Source organism: Chrysochloris asiatica, unplaced genomic scaffold (genome assembly GCF_000296735.1).
Source record: "Chrysochloris asiatica unplaced genomic scaffold, ChrAsi1.0 scaffold00019, whole genome shotgun sequence".
Taxonomy (NCBI): Eukaryota; Metazoa; Chordata; class Mammalia; order Afrosoricida; family Chrysochloridae; genus Chrysochloris; species Chrysochloris asiatica.
In genome coordinates, this window is record NW_006408537.1 from 20593747 (window position 1) to 20603182 (window position 9436).

Here is a 9436-nt window from a genome sequence, read left to right on the forward strand (position 1 = left end):
GCTTTCAGTAATCATGTTTCCTTATATCCCTCTCTATCTCACTCAAGTGTCTATTTTACAGTAGTAGGCAATGGAAGCTAATATTCATAAGACAGTCAAGTAACTTAATATTATTTCCTCTCTTTTATCCATATGGTCTATGCCTCAGTCCCTGTATCAACGAGTCCTGATGTTCCAAGGTTGAGAATAGATCACTATTTACCTCTGTTCCATTTAGCCCATGCAAACCACAAGTGCATTTAAATTTTGAAGAACTTTTCACACAGCCATCTCCTGCCCCCACCTCCAACAACAACAACAAAAATTGCCACTGAGTTTATTCTGACTCCTAGCAACCTTATAGGACAGAATACAACTGTTCCATGGGGTTTTCAGAGGTGTAAATCTTTAACGAAACATACTGCCACATCTTTCTGCCTCAGAAAAGCTGATGGGTTAGAATCACCAACCTTTGGGTTAGCAGCCAAGCACATAACCAAACACTGCATCACCAGGACTCCCTTTGAAGAACTAAAGGGCATCACAATTCACTGAAGAAAAAAAAAATGTAGTCTCTTAAAAATATTAGGAACACAAAAATTTAGAAATAATTTAGATTAAATCACCCAGACTGTGATGTAAATTATAGAATGTGTAAATAGAAATTTTTACCATTCCGTATTTTACTTTGAGTATCTGCCTATTTTCATAAAGCTGGAATGTCAAGGTAGCAAAGGAAAACTTCTGACAATTTTTACCATGTTGGCACATATGAAATTATCTGTAAATTACACCAGTTTTGAATCAATGTGCAAGTTGTGTCCTGCACAGGTTGGGGACATGTCCAAGGGAATGGTTGTGAGTTGAAATTTGCTTACACTCTGTTCTTGAAGGTGTGGGCACTGCCATGGGGGGCTACATTGGCCTGGAGGAAGTGGTTAAAAAAAAGACAAACAACTCAAATCAATTGCCATCCAGTTAATCACAACTCACTGACTCGTTATAGAAACCAACTGCCATTTCTTTCAACTGTCTGACATTAACGTCTAATGATTCTTGAATATTTTCTTTTTACTCATTTATGTTTCCCTTATCCTTTCTGCTATTCTGCATTAAACATCCACACTTTGTACTCATCTATACATTTTTATATTTATTCATGGTATTTATTATAAACATGTCAGTTCTGACTCATAACAACCCTTAAAGGGTTTCTAAGGAACAGCTATCTTTTCATAATCTATTAAATTATTTTATTTCTTTCATATTTAACTTTTAATATTTTATAGCAAAATTATCTCATAGATAGCCCATGTCTAGATACTTTTTTAAAGTATCTAGCCATAAATAGTAGCTTTGTTCTCATTTTATTAAATAAAAAGGGGAGGGAATTCCTTGATCCTTTTCTTATTTAAAGTCAATATTTTTATCTTGTGAAAAAGAACTGGTCAAGTAATAAGAATGAATATTTCAATATTAGTTGCAAAGATTGATTTTCTAAATAATAATTATATCATTCTTAGAAAAAGTAAAGAAAATGATCAATTAATGACTGCAATATAGTGGTGTGATTTTGCATTAAAATCTTCAGACATTCAGATTTCTGAATACAAAGCACAACGGAAAGCACTGCTCAAAACCTAAACTTTAAAAAGACTCTAAGCCCATTAGAAGCTGACAATCTGTCATCATAAGCAATTTCTACAGGGCAAGTTTGTGACAAGACTTGCAAACATATATTTACCTTCAAAAAACATAATTCCAGTTATACGTTTTTAAAGCTCTGCCTGAGAATGTAAAGATTCAAGGGATAATAAGATGGGACTTTATTGAGAGAAAGGAAAAAAATAAATGGTGCAGGTAGTCTGTGGCAGATGGGTAATTGATAAGCACAGGGATTCTTGAAGAGAGAAGATATAATACAGGATGAAGGAATAAAGGAGAGGAAAAAAATCAATGTCTACTATACAAGTTAAGAAAACAAAACAGAAGAGGTCCTTTCTCACTTAGCTGTCATATTTCTTTGAGCTTCAGTGTGTTTCATCTCTAATCATTGCCTCTCCACCAGAATCCCTCGGAAGGCTTAGCAGGTGATATGGTTTTCAATACTATTCAGATCCTTTAGCATCTTCTGAGGTGAGTCTCACACCCACGTACTGAATGACCTCCTGTTTCTCTTCCTTGACCCCACCTTTGCTAGAAGCAAAAAATTCTCAAAGTAGTGCCTGGAGTGCTTTCTTGACTATTCTGATGATTTCCTTTAAAAGGCAAGGAGAGACTCTCAGGAACCAACAGCTAGATTGCTGACTGGTTTCCGGGGACTGTGGCATGCAGGGTCTGCCACGGAGCCAGAGCAGATGCTGGAAGGACAGACGCAGGTTGCAGAAAATCCTCATTCTGAGTACGGTCTTAGAAACAACGTCGAGAGGATAGTAGAAAATGAGAAGATTAATGCAGAAAAGACATAGAAACAGAAAGTGGATCTCCAGTCTTTGCCAACTCGTGCCTACCTGGATTATACAGTTGTGCCTATTTTATTACAGGGGACTTGCTGTGCTTGCAAAGGAGAGACCACCAAACCCCACTGAATTTCTACGTCATATCTTTTAAAAAACAAGACACAGTTTGAAGATTGAAGCTGACTTATCGGGAAGAACAGAAAAATTGTTTGCTACTATAGATTTACGTGATTAAGAGACAGTTTTAATTGCCATGATTTCTCCCCCTCTTTTCAAAATTTAAAAGGACCACACAACTTAAGTTCCGGAGTTGCCGAAGAGAACATATTTTCCTTGTTTTGATTTAATCACTATACTTATTAATGAGTGTATTCTGTACAATCTTTCCTCAGATTGTCTTTAACTTTTGTTTTTAAAATGACCTTCGAAATAAATAGTTAAAATGCCATTAAAAAAAAAAAAATGTAAGAAGACCCACAAAACACTTTTCATTAAAGCAATGAAAATTCACAGTGGAAAAAATCACCGTAAGATCAGATCTCCAAAGCAAAATTGTTTGCCCCATAACCATTCCTGTAGCCTCCTGAGTTGGTTGCAGCCATTGTACAATTCAGGACCCTCTACATATTAGCATTTTGCTATTTGGAAGCTTCATTTACAAGGAGAAAAACAGATGACACCTTGGCAGACCATACACAAACCCAGTAAGTAGAAAATGAGCACATATTTGAAAAGTTCTGGAAAAGGACTCTTTTAGCACTAATAATTAAACAAAACAAACAAACAGAGAATAAGCATCGTTGTTATTATCCGCAGTTAGTGAGTCCCTAAGTAGTACAAACAATTGAGCATTGGGCTACGAACTGATAGGTTTGTGGTTCAAACTTCGAATCCACGCAGAGATGTCAGACAATAAAGGTCACAGTCAGGAAAACCCTCTGGAGCACAGTTCTGCTGTAACATACATAGAGTTGCCAAAAGGTGGAACTGGCTTTAACAGCAAGTGATAAGTGGTAATGGCTACTCATAACAGGAGTAATTGTCAATTGAAATTTGTTGAAAGAGTGGGGAAGTTTTATTTGAATTTGATCGGTTAGGTATTGATGATTTCATTACATAATTACATATGAATATGCTCTCATTAAGGAGCTCTGGTAGCATAGTGGTTATGAATCGGGCTGCGAACCTCGCGGTCAGCAGTTCAAAACTAGCAGCTGTTCCGCGGGAGAAAGATGAGGCTTTCTGCTCCTGTAAAGATTTACAGCCTCGGGAACCCTGTACAGGGTGGCCATGAGTCGGAACCGACTCCACGGCATGTAACAACAACAACATGCTCTTATTAATATTACTCCTAGGGTCAGTATTAGTAAGAACTCAGTCCACAGCACAACAACAACACTTATATTGTAATCCACTCTGTAATGGGATATTTCATAGGCAGAAATTCACTTACTTTATTTCTATTTACAAAACTCTGTTCTTTTTAAATTATAGGGTTTTTTGGGTTTTTTTTTTTTACAAATTTTCTGACAGTAGTTGCTATAAGGTGCCATCAAGTCGGTTCTGACTCATCGCCACCCTGTACAGGGTTTCTGAGAAGTGGCTGGTGAGTTTGAACTGCCAACCTTGCAGTTCAAACCAGTGCATTATCCTGCAGCACCATACTAGGACTTCTTACGACAATACTTTTTAAAAACCAGTGACACTTGCAACAGATAGTAAGTTACTAAAGCTGCTAAACCATAACACACGTTATTCATGATTTTTAGAATTAAACATGTTGACCTTTTCTTATTACCTTGTTTCCTTTCTTGAAGTCTCTAAATGTTATAAGGCAAAACCTTATTTTTTCCCCCAACAGAATCTTGATATTCCACCTGGAACTTCTTGTACATTCTCATCCATTACCTGAATGAACTGTGGAAATAATTTGTTGTTTTGTCTTTGGTAAGTGCACTAATGGACATGTGATAGACTCATAACCCTTGAAGGTAATGGTGTGAAACTGCTCCAAATCTGGCTAGAAAAAGAGAGATCCCATTTCAGTTCTGATCTCCTAATGGTTTCAAGTCATATGCTTTTTCTATCAGAAATGAAACAGTCCCTCAGTCAAAGAATATTACTTCTGTATGAGATAAGAATTTCAAAATATTGTATATTTAAAGAGCTCATACACAAAACTTTTAAGATCTAGATATTGGGGATCATGAACAAATTGAAAGTACAGATTTTATTCCAATCATAAAGCTTTCCTCATAATAACAATCACCATAATAATTTATTTAGCACATGAGATCTAACTTGCTAGGCACTACATCTGTGTTTTCCATGTATCATTTCATAATCCACTGCCTGGAAACAAACCAGGAAAGGTGATACAATGATCTTGCTGTCAAATCCATTAACAAACAGCCTCAATGGGGTAAATAATTTGCTGTGGATTGAATCACAGCATATACTCCATCTTGATGAAATCTTATCTTTTGTTAAGTAACACAGTGGCTTCATACGTTTGCTTACACTGTATTTTTAAATTCTGTTTTAAATAAGTCTGATCATAAACATAGACTTATTTCCTACGGAAAATAAATTGCCATTTGAAATTACAGAATTCTTTGATTTATGAATGCTTGAATCATTGTTCCTTTGTAAGCGTTGACACTAAAGGGAACTTATTTGGTAAACTCCTTAATGTATGTTTTTTACATATTCAGGGAAAAGCTGATTTCTTTCTTGTCCAAGAAATTATAATGTAATGTTTTCATTTTAAATTATACCATCCAACAACTCCTTTATTTCTCCTTGTTTTCAAACAGCTACATTTTGTTTTAAATGATTTGTTTCCTATAGGCTATACAGGGAGATATAATATCTGTGATCCTACTGCTATTTCTATCTCTCATGTGGTGCATAGAAGAAACATGCTGTATCTATCAAAAAATGCTGACTGGCAAAAGAACAAAAGAGATAGTTTGTTTTCAGTTTTGGTTTTGGTTTTTATGAGCAGAAAGATTCAGTGTGAGTAGGTCTATTACACTATATTCTGTTTGTTTAGGGTCACTCTCATTCATCCTCATAATACTAAGTTTTTGCAGCGTTAAAAATGTAAAAGCATTGGAATGTATTTGAAATAAACTATATATATATATTAAAAAATAGGTCACTGGTAAAAAATATATTTTGATGAGACAAAGCCTTGTTCTGAGAGATAATAAACAGAATGAGAAAAAGAATGGCTAAAGAAAATGAAGAGTGGTGAGTATGTCTATATTCACAAGAATGTATAAAATAAGATGAAGACTCTGGAAAGTATATAAATTATTAACAGGAACACTCTACCACCTCCTCAGCCCACCCCTCCTCAGCCCAGCGTCAAGACTCTGCCCCCAACTAAAACCAGGAGGGAAAAAACCATGGAGTTTGTTGTTCTGCTACATCAAAATAAACAACTCCAAAAAGTTTTTGAGAGTCAGCTATATAATAATAATAAATTTTTACTATGCATATTTATTAAAAGGACTTATGTTTTAGTGAGTTTGAATCCTGGAAATACTATTTATTACATAAATTGCTTACATTTTCTGAATCCAGTCTCCTCATCTTAAAACAGAGACAATAGGAATCTCAAGAATGATTGCCCATATTACATGAATGAATAGAAAATGCTTTGGAAATGGTAGCACTAATGGTGACACTGCCCATTCATTGTTTTTTTTTCAATATTTTTTCTTTTCTTTTGGTAAAGCATCAACCTTATCTCATTTGTCCTCTCATAATGATTTAATGACCAGACACTACCATGGACCTGCATAAAATAATTAAAAAATTTTTGTGTTAAGTGCCATTGAGTTAGTTCAGATTTATCATGACTCATACTGAGTTTCCCAGGAGTGCCCAGGGCTTATCCTACAGTGTCAACCATGGACTTCAAATAAAAGTTGGATGGGGGGAAAATGAGAATAGTTGCGTAGATGTATCTGATAGAATTGAGTCCTTTGTAACACTACTAGGAATCCAAAGAAATCTACTAACCTGAATGTTGTTGTTCAGTGCTGTAGAGTCAGTTGTGACTCATAGCAACCCTGTTTAGGTTCTCAAGGAGTGGCTGGTAAGTTTGAAATGCTGACCTATGGTCTAGTGCTTATCATACAGTGCCACACCAGGACTCACTAGCATGAATAAGTATAAGCAAGTAATGATGATACAAGTAGGTATTTAAGGAGACATGATTGCAAGAGGTTTGAGATGCTGAGTGAATGACATGTCAAAAAGTTGAGAAACACCAGCAAAAGTTAGAGTTGTTGTTGTTGTTGTTGTTAAGTGCCGTCGAGTCAGTTCTGACCCATAGCGACCCTGTATAGCGTTTCCGAGGAGTGACTGGTGAGCTTGAACCACCAACCTTGCAGTTCAAACAGCTTTGCAGCTGGCATGAGGGTCTCATATGGAACTCGAGTTGGAAGAGGCAAGTCTGGTGTCAAAATGAAGGGTTATGATCTAAAGGAACCAGAGAAGTTACAAAAACTGTTTATTGGTGGTCTGAGCTTTGAAACAACAGATGATAGTTTAAGAGAAAATTTCGAGAAATGGGGCACACTCACAGATGGTGTGGTGATGACATACTCAAACAAAATGTTCCATGGGCTTTGTTTGGTTTTGTGACTTGCTCTTATGTCAAAGAGGTAGCTGCAGCAATGTGCGCCCAACCACACAAGGTTGATGGGCATGTAGTGGAACCAAAGAGAGCTGTTTCTAGAGAGGATTCTGTAAAGTCTGATGCATCTAACAGTTGTGAGAAATAGCTTTTGGTGTGATCCATCTTCAGGATTAAGTGGAATCTTGGGGGTAGCAGGCTGGTATAACAAAAGGGAGCTCAGAGTAGAAGAAGAGACTAGTTCGTAGAATACACCCATAAAGGAAATAGGGGAAATTCATGGGGTGGGGGGAAACTAACTTTCCGTGAAAATGCTTCCAGGAAGGACTAGTAGGCAACATACAGGGAAAGATTGTAAACTCCAAAACCCCCAGTAAAAGGGGAAATGGAGGAGGGACTTTTTTCTGGGATAGGGGAATAAAACTGTTTGTGAGCTGGCCATCTCTCACATCTGTTTACTGGGTTGATCACACAATTTGGCAAAATCGAATAAAGAAAACCTCTCTCCCGATAAATTGAGTACAGATTGGATTGGTTGAGTTTGCATTGGATTGCATTGTCAGAATGGACAATATTTCTCACACAATAAAGAAAATTTTTGTTGGAGCCATTAAAGAAGACACAGTAGAATATAGTTTGAGAGACTGCTTTGAAATGTATGATAAGATTGAAACCATAGAAGTTATGGAAGACAGGCAGAGCGGAAAAAAGAGAGGATTTGCTTTTGTAACTTTTAATGATCATGATACAGTTGATAAAATTGTTGTTCAGAAATACCACAGTATTAATAGGCATAATTCTGAAGTGAAAAGAGCTCTTTCTAAGCAAGAGATGCAGTTTGCTGGGTCACAGAGAGGTCATGGAGATGAATCTGGCAACTTTATGGGTCGTGGAGGAAACTTTAGAGTTAGTTTAGAGAACTTTGGCCATAGTGGAAACTTTGATGGAAGAGGAAGCTATGGTGGTGGCGATGTTAGCAGCAAAAGTAGTTATGGTGAAGGTGATGGTGGATAGAATGGATTTGGATGTGATGGTGACAACTATGGAAGTGGTCCTGGTTGTAGTAGTAGAGGGGGCTATGATGGTGGTGGACCAGGATATAGAAACCAAGGTGGTGGATCCAGTGGCGGTGGTGGAAGATATGATGGTTACAATGAAGGAGGAAATTTTGGGGGATGGTAACTATGGCAGTGGTGGATATTGTAATGATTTTGGAAATCAGAGTGGACAGCAGAAATCAAATTATGGGGTTAGTTTTGGTGGAAGAAGCTTTGGCAGTCCTTCTTGTGGTGATTATGGATCTTGTGGTGGAATTAGTGGATATATTAGCAGAAGGTTCAAAAATCTCAGCAGAACTGGGCTGCAGTTCTTAGCAGGAGAGAGAGCAAGGACATGTCAGGAAAGCTTTAGGTTACTTTGAGACAGTCATCCCAAATGCATCAGAGGAACAGTAAAAATCTGCCACAGAAGGAAGGATGATCCATAGTCAGGAAAGTTACTGCAACTTCAACAGGAAACCCTTCTTGTTCAAAACTGTCATAGCCACAGTTTGCAAAAAGGGTACCTATTGATTAATGCACTGTCATGTCAGTTAGATGTACATTCCTGAGGTCTTTTATCTGTTGTAGCTTTTTCTTTTCATTACATCAGGTATGTTACCTTGAAAATTGTGGCAGTGGTGCCAGGAACAAAAAATTAAGGCTTTTTTAACTTTTCAAAAAAAAAAAAAAAAAGTGAAAGGAGAGCAGACAAGATGGCAACAAAAGTTTAGAAACAAAGTCAAGAATGAGGTTTTTGGGTTTTTTTAATTGTTAAAATATTCAACAGTACAGCAATTACAGAACTCTATACAGACAGACCTCAGACATAATGCTGGTTTTATTCCAGACCACTGCAATGAAACAAACATGGCAATAAAGTGAGTTACACACTATTTTGGTTTCTCCATGTATGTAAAAGTTAGTCTTACACTACACTGCAGTCTAGTAAGTGTTCATTGCCATGAACAGGTTTTAAATATCGTGAGAATGACCAAAATTGTGACACAGAGACACAAAGTGAGCATAACTGTAGGAAAAAGGCATTAATAGATCTGCTCCATTTTCACAAAACTTCAATTTGTAAAAACAAAATAAACCCTCAGTTTCCATGAAGTGCAATAAAGTGAAATTCAGTAAGACAAGGTACTCCTGTATAGTATCAGCCCCTCAAAACTGGACATTGCTTCCTGTGGTGAGAATTTTTGTTGTTGTTGTTAGGTGCCATTGAGTCAGTGAGAATAGGAAAGTATGAATTTAGTGGTGGAGTAACATCCACAATTGCTCCCACTACAAAGACAGATGTGTGC

General features: G+C 36.8%; 2 pseudogenes; both read left to right on the forward strand.

Moving 5' to 3' along the window:
• LOC102831044 overlaps window positions 1-2615 on the forward strand; it is a 17053-nt pseudogene extending 14438 nt beyond the window's left edge.
• A 4302-nt stretch (window positions 2616-6917) lies between these two features.
• LOC102831427 lies at window positions 6918-8509 on the forward strand (annotated as a pseudogene).
• The last annotated feature ends 927 nt before the right edge of the window (window positions 8510-9436 follow it).